General features: G+C 44.8%; 1 protein-coding gene across 4 annotated transcripts in view; it reads right to left on the bottom strand.

Annotated features, from left to right (window-relative positions):
* The window catches only part of SUPT3H (SPT3 homolog, SAGA and STAGA complex component), a 634,212-nt gene that overhangs the window by 327,173 nt on the left and 288,060 nt on the right, over positions 1–18,979 (bottom strand). The gene's annotated exons all lie outside the window — the stretch shown is intronic.

Below are 18,979 nucleotides of genomic sequence, written 5' to 3'. Positions count from 1 at the left end.
AAAAAAAAAACAGAAAAAAAGAAGAAACTAAAAAAAAAAAAAAAAAAAGGGGGGAAGGAGAAAAAAACAAAACAAAGGCATACAGATCGGGTAGCACAATGGTAGCATTGCAAAATGCCCAATACATTATGTTAACCCCTTTCCTACATCAGGCGTAATAGCACACTGATGTGGGACTCCCTCCCTTCGTTGTGGGCTCAGGCGCTGAGCCATCATCTTTTCCAGCACAGGTCAGCGGTTTTGAACAGCTGACTTGTGCCGCTAACAGTCACGGGAGGAATCGCTATCCACCCGCGGCTGTTAGCCCGTTAAAATGCCACTGTCAGACTCTGATAGCGATATTTAACACGCGATTCCTACAAGCACGCCAGAAATCCGCCCATCTGTGACCCCCGTCAGCGCTCATAGCAAGTGAGCAAATCTGCTTCACACAGGCGATCTGATCATCGCCTGTATGTAGCAGAGGCGATTGGGTTATGGCAGCTTCTAGTCTCCCATGGAAACAATTGAAGCATGCCTAAAGTAAATAAATATGTCTTTAAAAATATTTAAAAAATAATTAAAGTTCATATCACTCCCCCTTTCGTCCCATTCAAAATAAAATTTGAAACCATCATTGATTGTGGATACTTCACACTAGACCTTGGAGATCAAGGTCCCAGAGTCTGGAGGAAGAGTGGAGGCCACAATCCAAGCTGCTTGAGGTCTAGTGTGAAGTTTCCACAGTGATGGTTTGGGGAGCCATGTCATCTGCTGGTGTAGGTCCACTGTGCTTTATCAAGACCAAAGTCAGCGCAGCCGTCTACCAGGAAATGTTAGAGCACTTCATGCTTCCCTCTGCCGACAAGCTTTTTGGAGATGGAAATGTCATTCTCCAGTAGGACTTGGCCCCTGTCCACGCTGCCAAAAGTACCAATATCTGGTTTACAAACAACAGTAACACTGCGCTTGATTGGCAGCAAACTCGTCTGACCTTAACCCCATAGAGAATCTATGGAGTATTGTCAGGAGGAAGATGAGAGACACCAGAGCCAACAATGCAGACGAGCTGAAGGCTGCTATCAAAGCAACCTGGGCTTCCATAACCCCTCAGCAATACCACAGGCTGATCGCCTCCATGCCACGCCACATTGATGCAGTAATTGATGCAAAAGGACCAAGTACTGAGTGCATGTACTGAGCATACATTTCAATAGGACAATATTTCAGATGTTAAAATCATTTTTCAAGCTGGTGTTCTAAAGTATTCTAATTTATTGAGATAATGACTTTTGGGTTTTCATTGGCTGTAAGCCATAATCATCAACATTAACAGAAATAAACACATGAAACAGATCACTGTGTGTGTAATGACTCTATATAATATACTAGATGGTGGTCCGATTCTAATGCATCAGGTATTCTAGAATATGTATTTATGTATGTATACAGCAGCCACATAGTATATAGCACAGGCCACATAGTATATAGGAGCCATGTAGTATATAGCAGACAAATACTACGTGGCCTTTGCTATATACTATGTGGCTGCTATATACATACATACATATTGTAGAATACCCAATGCGTTAATACAGGCCACGCAATATATAACAGTGGCCACGCAGTATATAACACATCCACGTACTATATAACACAGCCCACGCAGTATATAGCAGCCACATAGTATATAACGCTACCCACGCAGTATATAACAGTGGCCACGTAATATATAGCACAGCCCATGCAGTATATAACACTGGCCACGTAATATATAGCACAGCCTACGCAGTATATAGCAGCCACGTAGTATATAACACTGCCCACGCAGTATATAACAGTGGCCACGTAATATATAGCACAGCCCACGCAGTATATAACAGTGGCCACGTAATATATAGCACAGCCCATGCAGTATATAACACTGGCCACGTAATATATAGCACAGCCTACGCAGTATATAGCACAGCCCACGGAGTATATCACACAGCCCACATAGTATATAACACTGCCTATGTAGTATATAGCAGCCACACGGTATCTAACACAGCCCACGTAGTATACAGCAGTGTGGGCACCATATCCCTGTTAAAAAATAATTAAAATAAAAAATAGTTATATACTCACCCCTGGGATCCACCGAAGCTCCGGCGATACGCGTGCGGCTGCCGCCATCTTCCATTCTCAGGATGCATTGCGAAATTACCCAAATGAATTAACGGTCTCACGAGATCACTAAGTCTTCTGGGTAATTTCGCAATGCATCGCCGGGAACGGAAGATGGCGGCCGGCGCGAGCGGCTCGGCGGACTACGGAGTGTGAGTATAGCAGGTTTTTGTTTTTTTCATTATTTTTAACATTACATTTTTTTACTATTGATGCCGCATAGGCAGCATCAATAGTAAAAAGTTGGGGACACACAGGGTTAATAGCAGCGGTTACGGAGTGCGTTACCCGCGGCATAACGCGGTCCGTTACCGCCGGCATTAACCCTGTGTGAGTGGTGACTGGAGGGGAGTATGCGGGCGCTGGGCACTGACTGTGGGGAGTAAGGAGCGGCCATTTTTTTCCAGACTGTGCCCGTTTTGCCGCGACCAATCAGCGACTTGGATTTCCATGACAGACAGAAAGACGGAAGTGACCCTTAGAAAATTATGTAGTAGATGAGTTTCACTTTTTGATGATATTCTAATTTTGTGAGATGCACTTGTAGTATAACATACTCCCCATGGTCCTTGATAGAGTATACTGCAGCCCCCCCCCCACATACAGTATAATGCAGCCCCTCCACACAGTATAGGGCAGCTCCCCCCACCCACACGGTATAATGCAGCACCCCCACACACACACGGTATAGTGCAGCCCCCACACACTGTATAGTGCAGCTCCTCCCACACAGACAATACAGCACAGCCTCCCCACACACACAGTATAGTGCAGCCCCCCACACACAGTATAATGCAGCAACCACACACAATATAGTGCAGCTCATCCCTCCCACAGTATAGTGCAGCCCCCCCACACACACACACAATACAGTGCAGCCCCTCCCGCACACACTACTTACCTCTCCTCATTCCCCCGCTGCTCTGGCTTCTGCAGCGTATCGGATCAGCTCCACTGCTGGCACACGCTGCTGAGTCAGAGGCAGAATAATGGGAGAGAGATGACGCTCTGTCTTTCATCACTGGTTTCAAATGTATCGGCATCAAGTTGAATGTGTAAAACAAGAGGGTGGCGCCAGGCCCCTTTTACTCACTGGCCCCTTAGCGGCCGTGTATTGTGCCACTATTCGATTACCTAGCAACCCCCACATGTACTCAGCCTGGCTAGTAGTTGTAAATCATTCAGCATGAAAACTAAATCTCCGAGCACTAACAAATACTCGGAGGACACCCGAGCATGCAGGGAAAAACCCGAGCAACGAGTATATTCGCTCATCACTAATCAAATTGGCTTCCATTTTGCATCTGGTTCTTTTACGTCTATGAAATTGTATTCATATCATTACCAACATTTCTTTTTTTTATAGACTTTAGGTAGAGATTCTAAATAAAACAACATGGGCAAACAACAAAACTTATACAAAGATTGGCTTATTTTTAATACTCCAATTCAAATGAATTAGACTAAGGTGCAATACCAGGCTCAGCCTCTGGACTTGAGTGGTGCTGTTTGTAAGGAAAGAACAGCTCTCGGTTTCTGATCCCGGACAATCCCTACGAGAGCTCACTTTACAGTAAATTATTTTTTCTGTATCTCTTCTCTTATTTGTCGCTTCTCCTCCAAGATTTTAAGAGTTTGCAGGCATCATTCCATAAATCACGTAAATTGTGACATTTATTGTAGCATATTAGATTATGCTACTCTACAAGTGAAAGCCATAAATTGACACTGCCATGAGTGAAATAACCCTAGATCATCTCCCTATGATCTCCGTGAACACAACGTTCCGAGACGTTCTATACAAAGTGCCATCCTAGGACGCGGGGCAGATGTTTGGTGTAAACAGGTTGCACAAAGTCCTAAAAACAAGAACATTTTCTGCTCAAACGATAGGTGTCCGGTCTAATAAACTGGACTTTACGGCCCCGGTATTTGTATCCTGTTTTTCTTTCGTCATCTGAATATAAAATACTCAAAAACAACTAAAAGGCGTCAAAAAACACCAGCAATGCAAAATAAGATGAGTACAATAACCAAATAAACAATACGAGCAGAAACCACCTAAAAAACTCACCCTTTTCCCGACCAAGTCTGCAGTATAAAAGATGATGAAAAGCACAATAATCCTTTTAGTTTCTGCAGTCCTTGCAAAAATCAGCCCCCAAAAACAAAAAAAGAAAAAGAAAAATTCAAAATATTATTCTAGCTGTCGAGAACAACGTTTTGCATGTGTAAGTATATTATCACGGGTTTTTCCCGCTGCTTGTAATTTAGGATGTGTAAGGCAACGGGCTCGGAAAGCGATCGGTCTACTTGTTTTAAGCCCGGAGCAAAGAAAAATGAAAACAGACAAAATGAGGTGAGAGAAAAGGCAAGAAAAACAAAGAAACGGGCAAAAGCCAATAGATGGCAGAGGCAGGTAAGGGCACAGTTGGGTCGAGTATGGATGGCGATATTCTGAAGAATCCGCAAGAGAATAAATTAAAATGAAATTAAACTCTGGAGAAGGCGACGAGGACAAATGTTTGACACCTCGGCCCCAGCATCAGCCAGTGGTTCCCGTTATCGTCTCCAACCGCTCCTCCATAGAGTACTGGAAGTGAAGACAGACGATCGAGGGTTGGATGTGATCAACCACAAATCACCGGCTAATATCCCCACAATGCTCTAGAACCCATCCAGTACACCCCGACATTCCGGGTCACTTACATCCACAGGACCACTGCAGCCAATCACTGGCATGCCATACTCTTTTTAGGTTATTATTTATTTATTTAATTCCCAGACAATCCAATTAAAGGGAATGTGTAATTGAAAAACGACAGAAGAAAATTACTGCACACTCAATACTGGTCTAATGCAAAAAAGGTGTATGCCAATTTTATTCAACACAAAATTAGTAGTTGCCACATTGGAAAAAGTAGACAATGAACCCGACGTTTCGACCCTCCCGGGTCTTATTCATGGGGTTACTCTAGTCCTTAGATATCTAAGCATATAGGTGGCAGTTGTAGAGGAAGAGCAAGCGATCCCTTAAGCTTAGGGTATAACCTGATGGTGGGGCCAGTAAGGGCTGATGTACCAAGTAGAAGGAAGCCTAATTTAGGAAGGGCCGCATTGTTTCCAGTGGGCCTGTAAGTCGTCCTGTGGGGGGTCCTATAGGAGGTCAGCGGCGCATCCCGCGCCTTGCTGTATAGTCCTGGAGGGAAGCTTGAGGATGCGCCGCTGACCTCCTATAGGACCCCCCACAGGACGACTTACAGGGATCGCTTGCTCTTCCTCCACCACTGCCACCTATATGCTTAGATATCTAAGAACTAGAGTAACCCCATGAATAAGACCCGGGAGGGTCGAAACGTCGGGTTCATTGTCTACTTTTTCCAATGTGGCAACTACTAATTTTGTGTTGAATAAAATTGACATACACCTTTTTTGCATTAGACCAGTATTGATTGTGCGGTAATTTTCTTCTGTGATTGACTTGACCATACGGTCAGTTTACCAGCACCTCATTGTCCCTGACCTGAGTGCACACCATTCTTCTACTTAATTGAATAACGACACTGTTTAAATCATGTTTTTATGTTATATATACAGTACTTTAAAAAAATATATATATATTTTCTGTTATTATACAGGCCAATACTAGACTTCTACTTACAGGTAGTCACATGGACATTAGTGGTAATTCGATGAGTCAGACCCTATTTGTATGGAAATCTGAACATTCTAAAATCTGGGAAAAGGTAATTGTGAAAGGAGGGGGAAGAGGTGAGCTGTCACATCACCTACTGTGAATGGTGGATCCTGTGTTATTTTCTAAATATAGAGGGGTTATCAGTCATTGTACAGGAGGTGAGCTGTGACATCACCTATTGTGAATGGTGTATCCTGTGTTCCTGTTTTATCTACTGTACATAGAGGTGTTATCAGTCATTGTACAGGAGAAGGTGAGCTGTGACATCACATATTGTGAATGGTGGATCCAATGTTATTTACTGTATATAGAGGTATTATCAGTCATTGTACAGGAGGAGGAGGTGAGCTGTGACATCACCTATTGTAAATGGCGGATCCTGTGTGATCTGTATATAAAGGTGTTATTAGTCATTGAACAGAGGGAGGAGGTGAGCTGTGACATCACCTATTGTGAATGGTGGATCCTGTGTTATCTACTGTATACAGAGGAGTTGTCAGTCATTATACAGGAGGAGGAGGTGAGCTGTGACATCACCTATTGTGAATGGTGGATCCTGTGTTATCTACTGTATATAGAGGTGTTGTCAGTCATTGTACAGGAGGAGGAGGTGAGCTGTGATATAAACTATTGTGAATGGTGGATCCTGTGTTATCTACTGTATATAGAGGTGTTATCAGTCATTGTACATGAGGATGAGGTGAGCTGTGACATAGTGTATTGTGAATGGTGGATCCTGTGTGATCTACTGTATATAGAGGTGGTATCAGTCATTGTAAAGCAGGGAGGTGAGCTGTGACATCAACATTTGTGAATGGTAGATCCTGTGTGATCTACTGTATATAGAGGTGTAATTAGTCATTGTATAGGGGGAGGTGAACTGTGACACCACCTATTGTGAATGGTGGATCCTGTGTTATCTACTGTATATAGAAGTGTTATCAGTGATTGTACAGGAGGAGGAGGTGAGCTGTGACATCTATTGTGAACGGTGAATCCTGTGTTACCTTTCACTGCAATTTTGTAATGATAAGACTGCACCCATTTTTGGTCCGTTTGTAATGGATCTGTTATTACTAGTCTTTGAAAACCTCTAGGTTTCTTGGCATGCGCGGTGATAAGAAACTTTGATGGATAACATAGCAGGTAACTAGTGATGAGTGAGTTTACTCTTTGCTCGGGTTTTCCTGAGTACGCTCGGATGACCTCCAAGTATTTATGACTGTTTGGAGATTTAGTTTTCATCGCAGCAGCTGAATGATTTACAGCTACTAGCCTGCTTGATTACATGTGGGGATTCCCTAGCAACCAGGCAACCCCCACATGTACTCAGGCTGGCTACTAGCTGTAAATGATTTACATTCAGCTGCCATGATGAAAACTAATTCTCCGAGCAGTCATAAATACTCGGAGGTCACCCGAGCTACGAGTACACTCGCTTATCACTATAGGTAACCATGGACTTCAATATATATATATATATATATATATATATATATATATATATATATATACGGTATTTAAAAAAAAGTGTTTGCAACCTACTTTTTTTTGCTGGACATAAAAGATGTGCAAACTACAGGGCCAATTCATCAAATCTTTTATGCCACAGGAGTGGTGGAAAATGCTTTAAAAAGACATGGAGCGGAGTGAAAATTTTGTAACTTTTAGCATCTTTAAATCAAATTCTGTAAGCCAAAAATGAGGCCAGTCAAGGGCTGGAGAAGCATTTCTGGCTCATGCAGACGCATGCCACCGAGAAGATGTGCCGAAGTGATGAAGTGGTGCGGGCTTCCTAATGAATCTGGTGCATCGTATTCACGAAGATTGACATGCACAATGTCAGCCTGAACCAATCAACCCCTATGTGTTTTGTTCTGGCTAAAATATGGATCGCCGCTATAATAGTGGCAAATGGAAGATGTCAGAAGACATTTTACAATGAATGGGTCCTGAATGTGATCACTTTATTTTCATTCTTATGATTATAAATTGGATCACAACAAGATTCAGTAACTGCTTCCTTTTTTAACGGAACTGTTAATTTTTTTATCCTATACTTTTTTTTTTTTTGTTAAGACTGGTCTTCACAAAATAAGCTACTCACTGGTCATCCAGCTGCTGCGAACCCTATCAACTCTGGAAGGACCTAGAATTAAGTGCTCAATTTCCCTGTAGTGCCTCCACAGGAGAAATTATAGAATTACACGTTTTTTTTAAATGCGCAGTCACGTTTGGTCCCGTACACCTATGATGAACTTGAATTGGTCACCTGTTATGATCCGGTGACCTTGGAGCTGCATGAGAATTTTCACTGGAGAAAGTGGCCACTATACTGACCGCAAACCTGAACTTAACACCGCAACTAGAAGTAGCCGTGGAGTGTACCTAACACACCTAGACACCTCGCCACAGCCGGAGGACTAAATACCCCTAAAGATGGAAATCGGAATACTATCTTGCCTCAGAGAAAATCCCCAAAGGATAGACAGCCCCCCACAAATATTGGCGGTGAGTCGGAGAGGAAAAAACATACACAGGCAGAAAAACAGGATTTAGCACAGGAGGCCACTCTAGCTAAAATAGGACAGGATAGGACAGAGTTCTGTGCGGTCAGTATTAAAACCCTTCAAAAAATCCACAGCAGAATATACAAAAACTTCCTACATCTAACTAAAGATGTAGGAGCGTATATCTGCAACTCCAGTGAATCCTACAAACAGAGCAGGAATAAACTGAAACAAGCACACAGCTGTGTGCCACAGATACAAAAACAAAACACTTATCTTTGCTGAATTTGGCAGCAAGCAGGAGAAGCCAGAAAGAGATCCAACACTTCACAAGGAACATTGACAACTGGCAAGGGCTAAAGGATCCTGCACACCTAAATATCCCAGTCAGAATTGTAATTATCCGATACACCTGGCCAGGACTGCGAGTCAGAGACAACTGCATTCCCACCAACAACCACTGGAGGGAACCCAAGAGCAGAATTCACAACATTCACCCCTATTACCACCGACCTTACTAAACTGATGACTTTTTTTTTTTTGCAAACTAGACAATCCCTTTAAATAATTTCTTCTAGTCCTATTAACACAACTAAAACAACATTTCTCCTGTGACATTCAGTTTGGCCAAGAATGTAACCTTCTCCTCTGCCACAACGAGGTGTTAGAAAAATAGGGAACTACCAGTAATCATCCACTCCACATACCACGGCCAACTCCAGGTTGTTTTGACAAATATTTAATGGTTTCATAAAGTCACCCAGCTTTGTCAGTCACTAATTTTTCCCCTCTCGGGTCATATATCCTAAATGTTATTAGTGTAATTTAAACCCCTAATGCTTCAAATCCCACCCTCTGCTTTTGTCTGAACACCAGGTCTTTAAAAAAAATCCCTTTATTAATGCCTAAACGGCCAACAATGTCACTACCAATTTGGCTGCACAATATCCACGTTCAGCAAGTGAAATATTTTTAGTAGTCGTTCTTGGCTCTCGCGTAAAGCCCAAACATTGGGAGGGATGGATCAGGAATAAACTAACACAGCACGCATTTGTTTTGGACACCAGGATTAGCCCAATATTAATGTTTTCCTTGCTTTTTTTAGGCTGTAGCTTGTTACACCTTCTGTCACCGGGCAATGACAAATTTATTCAAGTCGTCCATGTCGGTCTCAGAACATTGCAGGTCGACCACATCAGTCGCTAGGAACCGGCTCTGTTCTGCACGGCTTCTAATTAATTTGCCCATGTTATATTGGTTGAGGTTTTTCATGCTTCCTTGGGTACACACACATCATGTATGTTGTGGCGACTAATGAGAAATGTGCAGTTTTTCAATTTTTTTTTATTTTTATTTTCTCCATCGTAGGAATCTAAGACTTAACAGTTCTGTTTTCCTGGTAAACTACAGGCCTGTTCCCAATGTCAGCAGCTCTTGGTATTTTGAAGCCATAATTTATTGATGGGTGAGGAGTTATGGTTGACGCCAAGTCAATGGTACGCCGGTCAACCATTTACTTAGAGTAAGCTACATACAGTATGCTATTATACTTGGATACAAGATAACCCTACCTCACACCTAGCTTTTAGTTTAGGCAATAAATCTTTGAAAACTATGTAAAATGAAGCAAAAAGGGCTATTAGCTTATAATATACAGACCTCAGATCTATCACATTATGTTCCAAAATTTGATATCTCCAATCTTCTCCATTACTTGAATAGATGGCCTTTTAAAGCGAACCCGATAGCAGGATTTTGCTAAATAATCTACAGTGTCAGGTTGCTGCAGTTATGCTGATTAAAATTATACCTGGAGGTGAAGAAATCCATCTTCTAGTTGTTGTGTAATCAGCGTCAGAAGTTTTCAGTTCATGACTTGCTTACGGTCCGGGGCGAGACTGTAGGCAGAGGTCTTATCTTCCTGCTCAAAGCCAGAGAAATCATGGAGAGACCTGTCCACAGGACATCCCGAAGCACAACCATGTTCCTCATCATAGAAACAGACTGTTTGTGCTACGAGGTGGGACTGTAGGCAGAGGTCTCATCTTCTTGCTCAAAGCCAGAGAAATCATTGAGACCTGTCCATAGGACGTCCCGAAGCACAACCATGTTCCTCATCATAGAAACAGACTGTTTGTGCTACGAGGTGGGACTGTAGGCAGAGGTCTTATCTTCCTGCTCAAAGCCAGAGAAATAATGGAGAAACCTGCCCACAGGCCGCCCCGAAGCACAAACATACTCCTCATCATAGAAAGACTGTTTGTGCTCCAGGGTGGAACTATAGGCAGAGGTCTTATCTTCCTACTCTAGACCAGAGAAACCAAGGAGAGACCTGCCCATAGGATGTCCAAAGCACAAACATGTTCCTCATCATAGAGGAACATGTTTGACTACCTTACCGATTCTCGATTTTGACATCCTGGATTTGGACAATATGCTAGATCACTCTGCCAGACAGAAGCCAGTCCCCCGGAAATAAGCCAGGCAGTCCTGCATAAGACCAAAGCCTGGTGAAAGCCAGGTTTTCCCTAGGACCTAACATTAACATGTTTCAAAGTTCACCAACATCTTAATCAGGATATAACGGTGGACTTTGAAACACATAGATATTAAAAACCGCATATAATTTATTGAGTCTCCTGTGGATTTTCACCAGGATCGCAGAGGAACCACTTTATCTTTCCCTTGGCATTTCTGGTTTTACAAGTGGATCTGCAGCAGCTGATTACTTCCAACCTTTAATATTGTTGTAATTTAATACTGTACAAGGTAAGAACGTTTTTTTTTGTCGCATTTACCATTGCTCACCAAAACTTAACCTATTGCGCTTTCTTTGCTTCCCAGTATTCTCTTGACTAATGTGAAGTCTGTGATAGTGTAAGGACTGAAGGTAAGGGCACAGAAAACACTCAGACACTCACAGGAATTGCAGATATACAGACAGTCCACAATTTTCAAAAGGTTAAAGACAAATTTGGATGCTATCAATAGGGTCAAAGGCAGCAATGATGAACAGGCAAACTGAATATTTGCTTATAGAGCTGATCTACACTGTTGCAGCAAGGTTTGAAGTGTGAACATCACTATCAGAGAAAAGTTTGTAATGCTTACAGCAGACGAAGATCTAATCAGCAGGTCTGAGCCAGGAACTAACTGCAAATAGTTGAGAACAAACTGAAGTTTTGTGAAAGCATTAAGCTACTTACTGGTAGCGGCATTTTTCGGAGGCCCATGACAGCACACGAGAGAGGGGATCCGCCCTTAAGGAACAAGTAACCTACAGATACAAAAGGGCGGCACCTCTCCCCATGCATCAGTTGTATTTCAGAGCCTGAGAGGACTGCCGCGGTTAGTGGTACACAAATATACATTATATACATTTTGAAACAAAATAACCCATTATTGTAATAAGACACCATACGTGAGATTTACATATTACACTATATACATATCAGGAAGTGCTACCCCCACATGATTAGGGAGGGAACTAAGGGTGCTGTCATGGGCCTCCGAAAAATGCCGCTACCAGTAAGTAGCTTAATGCTTTATTCGGACTCCCATGACAGCACACGAGAGATTTACAGAGATGTAAGCTACCTTAGGGAGGGACTATAGATTGTAGCACCCTTAACCCAAAGGAAAGATCAGAGGAGGACCCCAAATCCAACCGATAGTGTTTAAAGAAAGTGGAAGGGGATGACCATGTGGCCGCCTTACATATCTGCTCCACTGACACTCCAGATCTTTCCGCCCAGGATGACGCCATGGCCCGGGTGGAATGTGCCTTTAGATTCTGCGGAGCTGGCCACCCACCTGCTGTATAAGCTAGAGAGATAGTTTCCCTAATCCATTTAGCCAGTAAATATTTTGATACTCTAAACCCTTTACTTGGACCTTGGAAGGAAAGAAGCAGTGCCCCATCTTTCTTCCAATTATCAGTAGCTGAAATATACTGAAGAAGAGATCTCCTGACGTCTAACGTATGAAGCTCCTGCTCTTTAGGATTAGAGGGATTAGGAATAAAGGACGGCAAAACTATCTCCTGTGATCTATGGAAACGTGTCGCCACCTTTGGTAGATATGCTGGGTCTGGTCTAAGGACTACTCTGTCTGACAAGATTTCAGTGTATGGAGGAGCTCTGGAAAGCGCCTGTATATCCCCTATCCTGCGAGCTGAGGTTATGGCAATCAGGAAGGCTGTTTTGAGTGTCAACATTTTGATCGAGGCCTCCTGCAGAGGTTCAAAGGGGGGTTTAGTGAGAGAGGACAGAACTAAATTTAAATCCCATGGAACTGTTCTGTCTTTATGCAGTGGTGTAGATCTACTAACTGCCTTCATAAACCTCGCTATCCAGTAGTTATTAGCTATATTACAGGAAAACAGGGCACCCAAAGCTGAGACCTGTACTCTAAGGGTACTAGGAGAGAGTTTTAACTCGAACCCCTTTTGTAGGAACTCTAAGATTTGTTGTATTGGCACCCCGTCTTGGATATTAAATTTTGAACAAGTCAAGAACTTTCTCCAAGTCCTAGAGTAGATTCTCGTAGTTATTTGCTTTCTACTCTTTAGGAGTGTCTCTACTAAGTTTGGAGAGAAGCCTTTCCCCACTAATAGTGACCGTTCAAACTCCATGCCGTTAAATGGAGCGCCGCCACTTGTGGATGGAAGATCGGTCCCTGAGAAAGCAAGTTCGGGATCTCTGGCAGTACCCAGGGGACCGCTACGGACATTGTCTTGAGCCAGGCAAACCAGGTTCTTCTGGGCCAAAAGGGGGCGATAAGGATGACTTTCGCTCGATCCTCCCTGATTTTCCTCACCACCAGAGGTATCAGGTTCAGTGGTGGGAAAGCATAGGCCAGTGGAAAATCCCATTTTATCAGAAACGCGTCCACCGCCAGGGGATTCTCCCTGGGATTTAGGGAGCAAAAGAGTTTTACTTTTCTGTTGTTTCTGGTGGCGAATAGATCCACCACTGGTTGACCCCATCTGCGGACGATAAGTTTGAAAATGTCCTCGTTGAGAGACCATTCTCCCTGTTTTAACACATTTCGGCTGAGGAAATCTGCTGCCACATTTTCTTTTCCTTTGATGTGAAGAGCTGTCAAAGATAGAAAATTGAGCTCTGCCACCTGGAACAACCGACCCGTGATCTGCATTAAAGTTTCGGAACGAGTTCCCCCTTGCCGGTTTATGTAAGCGACCGCCACTCTGTTGTCCGACAGAATTCTGACGTGCTGGCCCTGCAGATATACGAGGAATTTTTTAACAGCCAATTCAACCGCCAACAACTCCCTTTGGTTTGATGAGAATGTTGTGAAGGGTTCCCACTGTCCCTGGACCACCATGTCCCCCATATAGGCTCCCCACCCTGAAGAGCTGGCATCTGTGGTTATCACGTGGGTGACATCTACCATCCAGGGAACCCCTGCTGATAGATTCCGTTTATCTAGCCACCACCTAAGGGAATTCAATGTTATCGGCCCCAACGTCAATTTTCCATTCAATGCGCCTCCTAAGGCTCTGTCATGGAACAGGACTTCTTTTTGTAGGGACCTGGTGTGGAACTGAGCCCACTTAACTGCTGGAATGCAAGATGTGAGTGACCCAAGTAGAGACATTGCTTGCCTAAGTGTCATGGAAGGTGTATTGATTGCTCTTAATACAAAACTCTGAATTTGGTCTATTTTCTCTATAGGGAGGAGACACTGCTGTGTCACTGAATTCAACATTAACCCTAGGAATTTTTGAACATTTAGGGGCTGTAATTTCGATTTTTCAAAGTTTATGATCCAACCCAACCGTTCTAGTTTGGTTCTAGCAATCTCCCATTGTGACAGACAATGATCTACCGAGTTACCTACAATGAGGAAATCGTCTAAGTAGGGGACTATAAGGATATTTGACTCTCTTAAATGCGCCATGACTTCCGCAATTATTTTAGTAAACACCCTAGGTGCCGAGGTGATCCCAAAGGGGAGCGCTCTGAATTGAAAATGTTGAATCCAACCCCCCATTAGTATCGCTACCCTCAGGTATCGTTGGAAATCAGCATGAATGGGTACATGATAGTAGGCATCTTTCAAATCCACTACTACCATGAAACAGTTGTTGAAAAGCATCTTTATTGCCGAATTAATGGACTCCATTTTGAAAGTATGTTTCACCAAAAACTTATTGAGACCCTTAAGATTTATAATGGTCCTGTAAGATTTATCAGGCTTCTGGATTAGGAACAGGGGAGAGTAAAACCCTTTCCCTGCCTGAGAATACGGCACTTCTACCAAAACATTTTTGGAGCAAAGAGTCCTCACTTCTTCTTCTAGGGCGAATTGTTCAGTGGGAGATGAGCGCCAGCGTGTTAAACTAAATTTGTCCTGTGGAATATGAACAAATTCCAGCTTGAGACCATGGGAAACAGTGTCTTTTATCCAAACGCTGTTTGTAATTTTCGACCACTCTGCCGAGAATTGCAATAGTCTCCCTCCCACTGGAATTGCCAGTCATTGGTCTTGTTTTTTGTTTTCCATTTGGTTACGGCGAAACATGAGACCTGTACCTCGTTTTCGCCTATCCTCCCATCTGGGACGATCTCTCCCTGGTGAAAAGGTGCGCTTTCCTCCCCGGTTGAACCTTCTTTTGATGAAGGGACGACGGTATGGATTGAACAGGTTGGGAAACTTTTTCTTATCATCTCCTGCTTTCTCCAGGAGTTCATCCAGGGTAGGCCCAAACAAATACTCGCCTTTACAAGGGATAGCGCAGAGCTTTGTTTTTGCCTGCATATCCCCCGGCCAGCATTTCAGCCATAGGGCTCTCCTTGCAGCATTAGAAAGTCCTGCTGCTCTAGCTGCCAATTTTACGGAGTCAATTGAGGCGTCCGATAAAAAAGCCGCCCCCTCCTGGATTACAGGTAATGCTGCGAGTATGGACTCTCTAGAGGCCCCTTGTTTTAATTGGGTCTCTAACTGGTCGAGCCAGACCATCATTGACCTTGCCGTGCAGGTTGAGGCTACCGCAGGTCTTAAGGAGCCAGCTGCCATTTCCCAGGTCCCCTTTAAGAAGGTAGCTACTTTCCTATCCAGGGGGTCTTTAAGCGTTCCCATATCCTCAAATGGGAGAGAAGATCGTTTCGCAACCTTGGCAATTGCTGCATCCAGCTTTGGTGCTTTCTCCCAGTTACCTACCCTGTCAGCGCTGCAGCCATCGTGGAACGCCGAGGCCGGCCAGCTACGTTCCAATCGGCGCCCCCTAGACGCTGCCGCGCCCCCCCTGCACAGAGAGACCCACAGCACATGGGAAGAGCGACTTACCATATGCTGGCCCCGGAGACCGGACACCCCCTGGCGACCGCTCCACGCTGTCTAGTCACCGCCATGCCGCCCTGCCAGGGCCACCGTGACTACTTCAGGTACCCGCACCGGCCGAAGTGGGAGACCCCCTCGCCACCAGAATCGGTCCGGCCGGCCTGGACTCCTGTAGATTCTATAGGCATCCAGTCCCTTCAGGAACAGGAAACCAACTGATGCATGGGGAGAGGTGCCGCCCTTTTGTATCTGTAGGTTTCCTGTTCCTTAAGGGCGGATCCCTTCTCTCGTGTGCTGTCATGGGAGTCCGAATAAAAGACAATTACCAGCTGAAAAAACTGAATGGTGAGGGAAAACTCCAAAAGCACATGGTAATCTGAACACAAAATTTACTGAATATTCAGACAAACATGAGTGTCAGAGTCAGCTTTAAATTACCTTGTGTGATGATGTCACTGGAGTTCGCCATACAACTTGTGAAACATGACGTGGACCACAGCAAATGGTGGAAGCCAAAGATGAAGGAAACAGGGCTTGGCCCCAATGTCAAATCAGATGAGTAATATAAACTAGAAGCAGTCCATGTCTGGAAAAACGAGGTCAAATCTGACTAAGACAGAAAAGTACTCTAATGGACTTGCCCATGACCACTAAGCAGCGCTTGCCTACTTTTAGTGCTGGAAACCTAGGGCAGTGATTTGTACCCCCATTACTTTCTAGCTACAAAACTACAACTCCCAGCACCATAGACTGATAAAGTTGGTTCATACAGCCATATATTTATGTACACATCAATGTTCTAAAGTCTGCTAAACTCACATCAAAAGTTACAGGCTTCCTAGATACAACCCTTAATAAAGACCCCAAAAATTCTCTATACCAGACTAAAGACATGTAAGGTTCAAGGCAGGATGAACTAGAATTTAACTAGAGCTTTAGTTTTAGCAGTAACAGAGTCTCTGCTTAGAAGCAATGTCAGATTTCACTGCAAAACCTTGAACCAAAGACATCGGAAATGCCAGGGCTTTCTGTAACTCTCCAAAAATAATCTAGTTGTTAAAGTTATTTCCCAACAAACTAGAATCTGCTCCATCAGCTTCCGGGTATAAACTTAATGCCACCACAGCCCTCTGGACATCCTTTTCCTCATGGGCCACCGCGCAATCAAAATAGAACATGAAGTCTATGTGAGGAAATAGAAGCCGTCCATGGCAGGAAAAATTAGGTCAAATCTGGTAAAAACAGACAAGTATTCATTATCCTAATATTTTTGTCTACGACCACCAAGTAGCGCTTGTCTACTTTTAGTGCTGTAAACATCGATCAGTGGTCTACAACCCATGGCTTTCAAGCTGCAAAACAATAACTCTCGGCACTTGTGGGATCAGATAGAGATCAATTTTACAGACCAGTGATAAAAGGGTAGCAGTCAAATAGGTGGACCCAGGGTGGTATTGGCCCACCGGAGAACTGGGGGATTCACCGATGGACCCAGGCACTGACACCTGCTGCATATTGACCAGCAGCTGCCTAGGGCCCACACTGCTCCAGGGGCCCCCAGCCTGTTGCGTGTCGCTAATAGCGGCACACCCAGCTGCTATGGGGCCCCGAGTCAAGGGGGGCCCTCCTGGTGCCAAAGAGCAGCAGCTGGAGACAGGAGCCTGTCCTCACTGCTAAAGAGAAATAACTATGTAGGGGGGCTGTATTATACCCTATGAGGGGGCTACATTATAATTCTGTGGAGGGCTGCATTATTCTCTCAGGGGGCTACATCATACTATATTAGGGGAGCTGTATTATGCCCTATGAGGGGGCTACAGTATATTCTATGGGGGGCTGCCTTATGAGGGGGTTGCATTATACTCTGAGGGGGCTACATTATATCATGTGGAAGGGCTGCATTATACTATATGAGGGGGGCTAAATTAAGCCATATGAGGGTGCTACATTATATTATTTGGGGGGCTGCATTATACCTTATGAGGGGGTGCATTATATTTTGTGGGGTGCTGTATTATATCATATGAGGGGGGCTGCATTATATTCTATGAGGTGGCTACATTATATTATATGAGGGGGCTACTGCAACCCCTGCTACATAATTAAGACATGTACTACCTTATATTATACCCTGATACTAGTGTGTTTTACCACACAATTGATGGTCTTGAATTTATTTCTATGTAGCATATTCATCACCTTAATGAGCGGTACCACGTGACCGCTCATACAGGAAGAAGCCGTGGCGGGACAGAGATGCTGGGAAGTTCAGCGCCGCGCAGTGTGAGAAAGGTGAGTATGACAGGGGAGAATGGGGGGAGGAAGGATGCGGACGGGGGAGGATGACGGGGCAGGGCCATGCATACAGGATGGGAAGATGGGTGAGCCATGCATACAGGATTGGGGGATGGGGGAGCCATGCATACAGGATGGGAGGATGGGGGAGCCATGCATCATGCATACAGGGTTGGAGGATGGGGGAGCCATGCATACAGTGTTGGAGGATGGGGAGCCATGCATACAGGGTGGGAGGATGGGGGAGCCATGCATACAGGGTGGGAGGATGGGTGAGCCATGCATACAGGGTGGGAGGATGGGTGAGCCATGCATACAGGGTGGGAGGATGGGTGAGCCATGCATACAGGATGGGGGCATGGGTGAGCCATGCATACAGGATGGGGGGATGGGGGAGCCATGCATACAGGATGGGGGGATGGGGGAGCCATGCATACAGGATGGGAGGATGGGGGAGCCATGCATACAGGATGGGAGGATGGGGGAGCCATGCATACAGGGTTGGAGGATGGGGAAGCCATGCATACAGGGTTGGAGGATGGGGGAGCCATTCATACAGGGTTGGAGGATGGGGGAGCCATGCATACAGGGTTGGAGGATGGGGGGAGCCATGCATAAAGGGTGGGAGGATGGGGGAGCCATGAATACAGGGCGGGAGGATGGGGGAGCCATGCATACAGGGTGGGAGGATGGGGGAGCCATGCATACAGGTTGGGAGGATGGGGGAGCCATGCATACAGGGTGGGAGGATGGGGGAGCCATGCATACAAGATGGGGGATGGGGGAACCATGAAAACAGGATGGGGGAATGGGGGAGCCATGCATACAAGATGGGGGAACCATGCAAACAGGATGGGGGGATGGGGAGCCATGCATACAGGGTGGGGGGGATGGGGGAGCCATACATACAGGATGGGGGAGCCATGCATACAGGATGGGGGAGCCATGCATACAGGATGGGGAGCCATGCATACAGGATGGGGGAGCCATGCATACAGGAAGGGGGAGCCATGCATACAGGATGGGG

This window comes from Ranitomeya imitator, chromosome 5 (genome assembly GCF_032444005.1).
Source record: "Ranitomeya imitator isolate aRanImi1 chromosome 5, aRanImi1.pri, whole genome shotgun sequence".
Lineage (NCBI taxonomy): Eukaryota > Metazoa > Chordata > Amphibia > Anura > Dendrobatidae > Ranitomeya > Ranitomeya imitator.
This window is presented reverse-complemented; position numbering and strand designations above follow the sequence as displayed.